This window comes from Schistocerca serialis, unplaced genomic scaffold (genome assembly GCF_023864345.2).
Source record: "Schistocerca serialis cubense isolate TAMUIC-IGC-003099 unplaced genomic scaffold, iqSchSeri2.2 HiC_scaffold_1215, whole genome shotgun sequence".
Taxonomy (NCBI): domain Eukaryota; kingdom Metazoa; phylum Arthropoda; class Insecta; order Orthoptera; family Acrididae; genus Schistocerca; species Schistocerca serialis.
The window spans coordinates 17,501-27,500 of record NW_026047420.1 but is presented as its reverse complement, the minus strand read 5'-3'; the positions used below and the strand labels follow the sequence as shown (position 1 = coordinate 27,500).

Here is a 10,000-nt window from a genome sequence, read left to right as displayed (position 1 = left end):
GCGTAGAGGCGCTGTTGCGGCTTAAGCGGAGCTCGGGAGATGACGTCCAGCTGCTCCACCAGGTGGCGTCGTGGGTTGAACACGCAGCGACCCGCGGTGGAGAATTGCAGTCCCAGATACCGGAAGGTTTCACCCACACGTAGGGCGGGCATGGTGGCGTTGCCCGCTTTGAAGGTAACGTCGGCGTCGACCTTCACCTTCTTGTCACGCCCAGACGCGACTAAAGCGAGGGTGAAACACTTCCGGGCGTTGATCTGCAGCCCCAGATGGCCGAGGGCTGCGACGGCTGCGTCGATGAGGGACTGCAATCCCCTCGCGGTCGATGCAAAAAGCAGGACGTCATCTGCGAAGGCCGCAGCGTTGACTCTGCGGCCGAGGATCCGAGCTCCGATGTGGGAGGGAAGTTGACTCAAAACATAGTCCACCGCAAAATTGAAAAGGAGGGGGGAGAGGGGGTCACCCTGACGCACACCCCTTGCCGGCTGCAGGGGCACGCCCACGTCGGCGCCGCCCGCTATCACTGTCGTGCTACCCTCGTAACACCTTTCGACGTACTCAATAAAGCAATCCGGCAGGCCATGAGCCCTCAGCACGGGGCGGAGGGCAGCATGGTCCACCGAATCGAACGCTTTAGAGACGTCGATCGATGCCACAAAAACAGAGCGACAGGAGCGGACTGCGTCGGTGAGAGCAGTGTCCAAGATGAAGGTGTTTTCCAACATCCCATCCCGAGGGATGAATGCCCGCTGACGTTCGTCCACAGCACATGCACGCATCAGGCGTGACGCGAGAACCTTGTGAAAGGTCCGCGCCAACACCGAGCAGACCGTAATGGGGCGAAAGTCAGCGGGGGATGTTGGTGCAGCCGTTTTGGGGAGAAGTGACGTCCGGGCGCGAAGCAGACGCTCGGGGAGGGCGCGGGCCAGGAGGAAGAGGTTCAAGAGTTTCACCAGGACTTCATGCGGCAGGCGCCGCAGCTCCGCTGGAGTCAGGCCGCCGATCCCCTGGGCGGCAAGGCAGCAGCGACTTAAGAGAGTCATAGTTACTCCCGCCGTTTACCCGCGCTTGCTTGAATTTCTTCACGTTGACATTCAGAGCACTGGGCAGAAATCACATTGCGTCAACACCCGCTAGGGCCATCGCAATGCTTTGTTTTAATTAGACAGTCGGATTCCCCCAGTCCGTGCCAGTTCTGAGTTGATCGTTGAATGGCGGCCGAAGAGAATCCGCGCACCCGCGCGCCCCCGGAGGAGCACGCTAAGGCGGACGCGGCCTCGCAGCAAGGAAGATCCGTGGGAGGCCAAGGCACGGGACCGAGCTCGGATCCTGCACGCAGGTTGAAGCACCGGGGCGCGAACGCCGCGCAGGCGCGCGCATCCTGCACCGCCGGCCAGCACGAGGCCGACCAACGGCGAGAGCAGACCACGCCCGCGCTAAACGCCCGCACTTACCGGCACCCCTACGGCACTCACCTCGCCCAGGCCCGGCACGTTAGCGCTGACCCACTTCCCGACCAAGCCCGACACGCCCCGATCCTCAGAGCCAATCCTTATCCCGAAGTTACGGATCCAATTTGCCGACTTCCCTTACCTACATTATTCTATCGACTAGAGGCTCTTCACCTTGGAGACCTGCTGCGGATATGGGTACGAACCGGCGCGACACCTCCACGTGGCCCTCTCCCGGATTTTCAAGGTCCGAGGGGAAGATCGGGACACCGCCGCAACTGCGGTGCTCTTCGCGTTCCAAACCCTATCTCCCTGCTAGAGGATTCCAGGGAACTCGAACGCTCATGCAGAAAAGAAAACTCTTCCCCGATCTCCCGACGGCGTCTCCGGGTCCTTTTGGGTTACCCCGACGAGCATCTCTAAAAGAGGGGCCCGACTTGTATCGGTTCCGCTGCCGGGTTCCGGAATAGGAACCGGATTCCCTTTCGCCCAACGGGGGCCAGCACAAAGTGCATCATGCTATGACGGCCCCCATCAACATCGGATTTCTCCTAGGGCTTAGGATCGACTGACTCGTGTGCAACGGCTGTTCACACGAAACCCTTCTCCGCGTCAGCCCTCCAGGGCCTCGCTGGAGTATTTGCTACTACCACCAAGATCTGCACCGACGGCGGCTCCAGGCAGGCTCACGCCCAGACCCTTCTGCGCCCACCGCCGCGACCCTCCTACTCGTCAGGGCTTCGCGGCCGGCCGCAAGGACCGGCCATGACTGCCAGACTGACGGCCGAGTATAGGCACGACGCTTCAGCGCCATCCATTTTCAGGGCTAGTTGCTTCGGCAGGTGAGTTGTTACACACTCCTTAGCGGATTCCGACTTCCATGGCCACCGTCCTGCTGTCTTAAGCAACCAACGCCTTTCATGGTTTCCCATGAGCGTCGATTCGGGCGCCTTAACTCGGCGTTTGGTTCATCCCACAGCGCCAGTTCTGCTTACCAAAAGTGGCCCACTTGGCACTCCGATCCGAGTCGTCTGCTCGCGGCTTCAGCATATCAAGCAAGCCGGAGATCTCACCCATTTAAAGTTTGAGAATAGGTTGAGGTCGTTTCGGCCCCAAGGCCTCTAATCATTCGCTTTACCGGATGAGACTCGTACGAGCACCAGCTATCCTGAGGGAAACTTCGGAGGGAACCAGCTACTAGATGGTTCGATTAGTCTTTCGCCCCTATACCCAGCTCCGACGATCGATTTGCACGTCAGAATCGCTACGGACCTCCATCAGGGTTTCCCCTGACTTCGTCCTGGCCAGGCATAGTTCACCATCTTTCGGGTCCCAACGTGTACGCTCTAGGTGCGCCTCACCTCGCAATGAGGACGAGACGCCCCGGGAGTGCGGAGGCCGCCGCCCCGTGAAGGGCGGGGAAGCCCCATCCTCCCTCGGCCCGCGCAAGGCGAGACCTTCACTTTCATTACGCCTTTAGGTTTCGTACAGCCCAATGACTCGCGCACATGTTAGACTCCTTGGTCCGTGTTTCAAGACGGGTCGTGAAATTGTCCAAAGCTGAAGCGCCGCTGACGGGAGCGATTATTCCGCCCGAGAGCATCCCGAGCCAACAGCGGCGCGGGTCCGGGGCCGGGCCAGGTAGGTCCGTCATCCGGGAAGAACCGCGCGCGCTTGCCGGGAGCCCGAGCGCCCAAAGGGGCGAATCGACTCCTCCAGATATACCGCCGGGCAGCCAGCCAGGACACCGGGGCTCTGCCCAACAGACGCGAACCGAGGCCCGCGGAAGGACAGGCTGCGCACCCGGGCCGTAGGCCGGCACCCAGCGGGTCGCGACGTCCTACTAGGGGAGAAGTGCGGCCCACCGCACACCGGAACGGCCCCGCCCCGCGGCGAGTGGAAAGGCAACCGGACACGACCCCGCCGCGGATTGCTCCGCGCGGGCGGCCGGCCCCATCTGCCGAGGGCGGAGGCCAGTGGCCGGATGGGCGTGAATCTCACCCGTTCGACCTTTCGGACTTCTCACGTTTACCCCAGAACGGTTTCACGTACTTTTGAACTCTCTCTTCAAAGTTCTTTTCAACTTTCCCTCACGGTACTTGTTCGCTATCGGTCTCGTGGTCATATTTAGTCTCAGATGGAGTTTACCACCCACTTGGAGCTGCACTCTCAAGCAACCCGACTCGAAGGAGAGGTCCCGCCGACGCTCGCACCGGCCGCTACGGGCCTGGCACCCTCTACGGGCCGTGGCCTCATTCAAGTTGGACTTGGGCTCGGCGCGAGGCGTCGGGGTAGTGGACCCTCCCAAACACCACATGCCACGACAGGCGGCAGCCTGCGGGGTTCGGTGCTGGACTCTTCCCTGTTCGCTCGCCGCTACTGGGGGAATCCTTGTTAGTTTCTTTTCCTCCGCTTAGTAATATGCTTAAATTCAGCGGGTAGTCTCGCCTGCTCTGAGGTCGTTGTACGAGGTGTCGCACGCCACACCGCCAGCCGGCTGTGCACGCTACCGAGTAAGTACCGGTATGCGAACCGCCAGGCGACGGGCGCGCATCGCACGTTTAAGGAGACGCGGCCGGCCCCACAGGCGGCCACGACACTCCCAGGTCTGCGAAGCGGGGCAAACGCCGCGCGCTTCAGTATACGTAGCCGACCCTCAGCCAGACGTGGCCCGGGAACGGAATCCATGGACCGCAATGTGCGTTCGAAACGTCGATGTTCATGTGTCCTGCAGTTCACATGTCGACGCGCAATTTGCTGCGTTCTTCATCGACCCACGAGCCGAGTGATCCACCGTCCTGGGTGATCTTTTCATAGTTTCCACTATCTCTTTCAAGACAGTTGCATAGGCGGGACTGAGGCGTGTGGCGGCCCCTGTTCCAGCGTTCAGTGTCCAACGGCCTCACGGCCGATGGGCGTCGTACGGCTCCACACCGGAGCGGACAGGCACTCGGGCGAAAGTCATTCAAAACCGGCGCCAGGCGCCAGGTGCCGCAGGCCAGCCGCTCCAGCGCTTCAGCGCTCGTACCACACAACATTGCCGTTAGTTTTGAGACGAACGCGTGGTTCCGCACGCGGCGCACGGCTACTGCGAGCCGTACAGGTAGCGTGTTGCGCGACACGACACGCACATCGAAAGACATGCAGTCTAGTCGGTAATGATCCTTCCGCAGGTTCACCTACGGAAACCTTGTTACGACTTTTACTTCCTCTAAATGATCAAGTTTGGTCATCTTTCCGGTAGCATCGGCAACGACAGAGTCAATGCCGCGTACCAGTCCGAAGACCTCACTAAATCATTCAATCGGTAGTAGCGACGCGCGGTGTGTACAAAGGGCAGGGACGTAATCAACGCGAGCTTATGACTCGCGCTTACTGGGAATTCCTCGTTCATGGGGAACAATTGCAAGCCCCAATCCCTAGCACGAAGGAGGTTCAGCGGGTTACCCCGACCTTTCGGCCTAGGAAGACACGCTGATTCCTTCAGTGTAGCGCGCGTGCGGCCCAGAACATCTGAGGGCATCACAGACCTGTTATTGCTCAATCTCGTGCGGCTAGAAGCCGCCTGTCCCTCTAAGAAGAAAAGTAATCGCTGACAGCACGAAGGATGTCACGCGACTAGTTAGCAGGCTAGAGTCTCGTTCGTTATCGGAATTAACCAGACAAATCGCTCCACCAACTAAGAACGGCCATGCACCACCACCCACCGAATCAAGAAAGAGCTATCAATCTGTCAATCCTTCCGGTGTCCGGGCCTGGTGAGGTTTCCCGTGTTGAGTCAAATTAAGCCGCAGGCTCCACTCCTGGTGGTGCCCTTCCGTCAATTCCTTTAAGTTTCAGCTTTGCAACCATACTTCCCCCGGAACCCAAAAGCTTTGGTTTCCCGGAGGCTGCCCGCCGAGTCATCGGAGGAACTGCGGCGGATCGCTGGCTGGCATCGTTTATGGTTAGAACTAGGGCGGTATCTGATCGCCTTCGAACCTCTAACTTTCGTTCTTGATTAATGAAAACATACTTGGCAAATGCTTTCGCTTCTGTTCGTCTTGCGACGATCCAAGAATTTCACCTCTAACGTCGCAATACGAATGCCCCCGCCTGTCCCTATTAATCATTACCTCGGGTTCCGAAAACCAACAAAATAGAACCGAGGTCCTATTCCATTATTCCATGCACACAGTATTCAGGCGGGCTTGCCTGCTTTAAGCACTCTAATTTGTTCAAAGTAAACGTGCCGGCCCACCGAGACACTCAATAAAGAGCACCCTGGTAGGATTTCAACGGGGTCCGCCTCGGGACGCACGAGCACGCACGAGGCGGTCGCACGCCTTCGGCTCGCCCCACCGGCAGGACGTCCCACGATACATGCCAGTTAAACACCAACGGGCGGTGAACCAACAGCGTGGGACACAAATCCAACTACGAGCTTTTTAACCGCAACAACTTTAATATACGCTATTGGAGCTGGAATTACCGCGGCTGCTGGCACCAGACTTGCCCTCCAATAGATACTCGTTAAAGGATTTAAAGTGTACTCATTCCGATTACGGGGCCTCGGATGAGTCCCGTATCGTTATTTTTCGTCACTACCTCCCCGTGCCGGGAGTGGGTAATTTGCGCGCCTGCTGCCTTCCTTGGATGTGGTAGCCGTTTCTCAGGCTCCCTCTCCGGAATCGAACCCTGATTCCCCGTTACCCGTTACAACCATGGTAGGCGCAGAACCTACCATCGACAGTTGATAAGGCAGACATTTGAAAGATGCGTCGCCGGTACGAGGACCGTGCGATCAGCCCAAAGTTATTCAGAGTCACCAAGGCAAACGGACCGGACGAGCCGACCGATTGGTTTTGATCTAATAAAAGCGTCCCTTCCATCTCTGGTCGGGACTCTGTTTGCATGTATTAGCTCTAGAATTACCACAGTTATCCAAGTAACGTGGGTACGATCTAAGGAACCATAACTGATTTAATGAGCCATTCGCGGTTTCACCTTAATGCGGCTTGTACTGAGACATGCATGGCTTAATCTTTGAGACAAGCATATGACTACTGGCAGGATCAACCAGGGAGCTGCGTCAACTAGAGCTGAGCAGCCGGCCGCCCGGGAGTGTGTCCCGGGGACCCGCGCGAACACGCAAGCGTCCGCTCAATTATTCTGCAAACAGGAGGAGGCTGAGCTCCCCTGCACAACACACCTCGAAACCCTCTCAGGTCCCGGCGGCGCGCAGCGCCGTCCTAAGTACTTGGTCGGGTTCGAGAGAGGCGCAATCGCCCGGAGTTAGGCGAGTAGACGCTTTAGGTGCGACCACCCGTGCTCCCAACTGAGCTTGCCGCTGCCGACAGAGGCCCGGGAGCGTGCTGTCGTGGCATTGCCGGCGGGAGACAACACGCGCCACCTACGGTGACCGGCAGCTCCAACGCCGGCGCCACAGAAGGACAAAAGCCCCACTTGGGTGCCGAAGCGAACTCTCCCAGCACAGCGCACGCGCCAACACGTCCGCACAGCTGCGATACAAACCACCTGCGAGAACCGCTGGGGCGACCGAGCAGCAGACGGCGTCGCGGCGCCGAGCGCCGGGCGGCGGCGCATCCTCAGCGCACAAAGTCCTCAATCGGACCAGCACACTGCAGATGGCCACCGCGCTTCGCACCGGGCCCGCGAGGACCTACTTTGGCCGCAAGGCGCCGCGAGCAGGGGGCGCCGGCGCGCAGCTGCGCCGCCTGCCGCGTCCGTCGGCCGGCGCGCCTGCCACTGGCCGCCCCCACCAGCCGGCTGTAGCGCGTGCGCCCACGCACCGCGCTGCCAGCACGCCGGGCGGCCCCCCCTCACCGGCCGGGGACGGTCCCACCCAGCCACCGCCGCGTATCGCCTCACACCCAGATCCCCTTTCACGTTCGTGGGCATGGTGGGTATCCCTGAAACAACCGGTTAATAGCTCGACCGATCGTCGCCAACACTGATTCACCTCTAGCGAGAACAACCGCACCACAACGGGTTACCAGTTGTTCATTTGCGTAACGTCACCAGCAAACGTACACGTCCATCGCCATTTGCAACGAGTATTGCATGCCTGTGTCAGGTGTCACAACACACTACGTCTGCCCACATAGACGCAACAACATGTGCACGCCTAGAGAACACGTGGAAGGTCGACCCCGTACGTATGCGGTGTCCATTGCGCGAACGACTGTCAGCCGGCCTCTGCAGCATGTCGCAGATGTGGAACACGGTGCAACATGCTATCACGGTGTGTGAGAAGAGACGACTACGTCCGAATACACGCTCCACTACATCAACAGACTGCTCATGCTGATCGCCATCCAGGGCGTCCGTTCCTCCCACACGTCTGTATGGCGTACCACACTGCAATCCAGCTCTTATAGGGAGACGACACGTAGCTGCGTGCACAATATTTGGACTGTATGGTCCGCCGTTGCTAGGCGCAGTCGTCATACGGCCACATGTGCCACGATGTATCATTCAGTACATACGGACCAATGTGCAGTACAGTTTGTGGGTTTTGCGTACATCGGCGGACAGGTGACAGGCCGTACCACAACGTAGGCTGAGTACGTCGGCATGCGAAGGGCGTTGAACATGCAAACTTCTCACCGACCAGCTTGCGAAGGCAGGGGGGAAGGGGGGGGGCATGTACGTCCTGCTGCTATCCACATTACAGTGTATAGCAGGAGCATGTGGAAAGTCAGCAACACCTGCAAGGTGTTTAACATGACGCGATACACAGGGGACCGGGCAGTGCGAGTAGCGAACTATATTGCGAGGGTTGCGGTTAGGCAACACTACACTAATTTAACGAGTTGCATAACAATTACAGAGCAGGTTCAGCGACAACGTGCGTCAGGTTAAGGCGCAATATAGTTTTGGTTACGGCGCACTTTAGGTTAGGTTAAGGCATATTATAGGTTAGGTTAAGGCATATTATAGGTTAGGTTAAGGCATATTATAGGTTAGGTTAAGGCATATTATAGGTTAGGTTAAGGCATATTATAGGTTAGGTTAAGGCATATTATAGGTTAGGTTAAGGCATATTATAGGTTAGGTTAAGGCATATTATAGGTTAGGTTAAGGCATATTATAGGTTAGGTTAAGGCATATTATAGGTTAGGTTAAGGCATATTATAGGTTACGTTACGGCACAACATGGGTTACGTTACGGCACAACATGGGTTACGTTACGGCACAACATGGGTTACGTTACGGCACAACATGGGTTACGTTACGGCACAACATGGGTTACGTTACGGCACAACATGGGTTACGTTACGGCACAACATGGGTTACGTTACGGCACAACATGGGTTACGTTACGGCACAACATGGGTTACGTTACGGCACAACATGGGTTACGTTACGGCACAACATGGGTTACGTTAAGGCACAAATTAGGTTAGGTTAAGGCACAAACTAGGTTAGGTTAAGGCACAACGTAGGTTAGGTTAAGGCACAACGTAGGTTAGGTTAAGGCACAACGTAGGTTAGGTTAAGGCACAACGTAGGTTAGGTTAAGGCACAACGTAGGTTAGGTTAAGGCACAACGTAGGTTAGGTTAAGGCACAAATTAGGTTAGGTTAAGGCACAAATTAGGTTAGGTTAAGGCACAAATTAGGTTAGGTTAAGGCACAAATTAGGTTAGGTTAAGGCACAAATTAGGTTAGGTTAAGGCACAACGTAGGTTAGGTTAAGGCACAATGTAGGTTAGGTTAAGGCACAACGTAGGTTAGGTTAAGGCACAACGTAGGTTAGGTTAAGGCACAACGTAGGTTAGGTTAAGGCACAACGTAGGTTAGGTTAAGGCACAACGTAGGTTAGGTTAAGGCACAACGTAGGTTAGGTTAAGGCACAACGTAGGTTAGGTTAAGGCACAACGTAGGTTAGGTTAAGGCACAAATTAGGTTAGGTTAAGGCACAAATTAGGTTAGGTTAAGGCACAAATTAGGTTAGGTTAAGGCACAAATTAGGTTAGGTTAAGGCACAAATTAGGTTAGGTTAAGGCACAAATTAGGTTAGGTTAAGGCACAAATTAGGTTAGGTTAAGGCACAAATTAGGTTAGGTTAAGGCACAACGTAGGTTAGGTTAAGGCACAACGTAGGTTAGGTTAAGGCACAACGTAGGTTAGGTTAAGGCACAACGTAGGTTAGGTTAAGGCACAACGTAGGTTAGGTTAAGGCACAACGTAGGTTAGGTTAAGGCACAACGTAGGTTAGGTTAAGGCACAACGTAGGTTAGGTTAAGGCACAACGTAGGTTAGGTTAAGGCACAACGTAGGTTAGGTTAAGGCACAATGTAGGTTAGGTTAAGGCACAACGTAGGTTAGGTTAAGGCACAACGTAGGTTAGGTTAAGGCACAATGTAGGTTAGGTTAAGGCACAACGTAGGTTAGGTTAAGGCACAACGTAGGTTAGGTTAAGGCACAACGTAGGTTAGGTTAAGGCACAACGTAGGTTAGGTTAAGGCACAAATTAGGTTAGGTTAAGGCACAAATTAGGTTAGGTTAAGGCACAAATTAGGTTAGGTTAAGGCACAAATTAGGTTA

The 10,000-nt window shown here is 56.1% G+C and overlaps 2 non-coding genes and 1 pseudogene across 2 annotated transcripts; all 3 read right to left on the bottom strand.

The window, feature by feature from the left end:
• LOC126435714 (large subunit ribosomal RNA) overlaps positions 1 to 3,910 on the bottom strand; it is a 6,618-nt pseudogene extending 2,708 nt beyond the window's left edge.
• Positions 3,911 to 4,098: 188 nt separating this feature from the next.
• LOC126435684 (5.8S ribosomal RNA) lies at positions 4,099 to 4,253 on the bottom strand. Its single transcript, XR_007580119.1, has one exon. It is a non-coding gene; the product is annotated as a 5.8S ribosomal RNA (ribosomal RNA).
• Positions 4,254 to 4,604: 351 nt separating this feature from the next.
• LOC126435705 (small subunit ribosomal RNA) lies at positions 4,605 to 6,513 on the bottom strand. Its single transcript, XR_007580138.1, has one exon. It is a non-coding gene; the product is annotated as a small subunit ribosomal RNA (ribosomal RNA).
• Between the last annotated feature and the right edge of the window lie 3,487 nt (positions 6,514 to 10,000).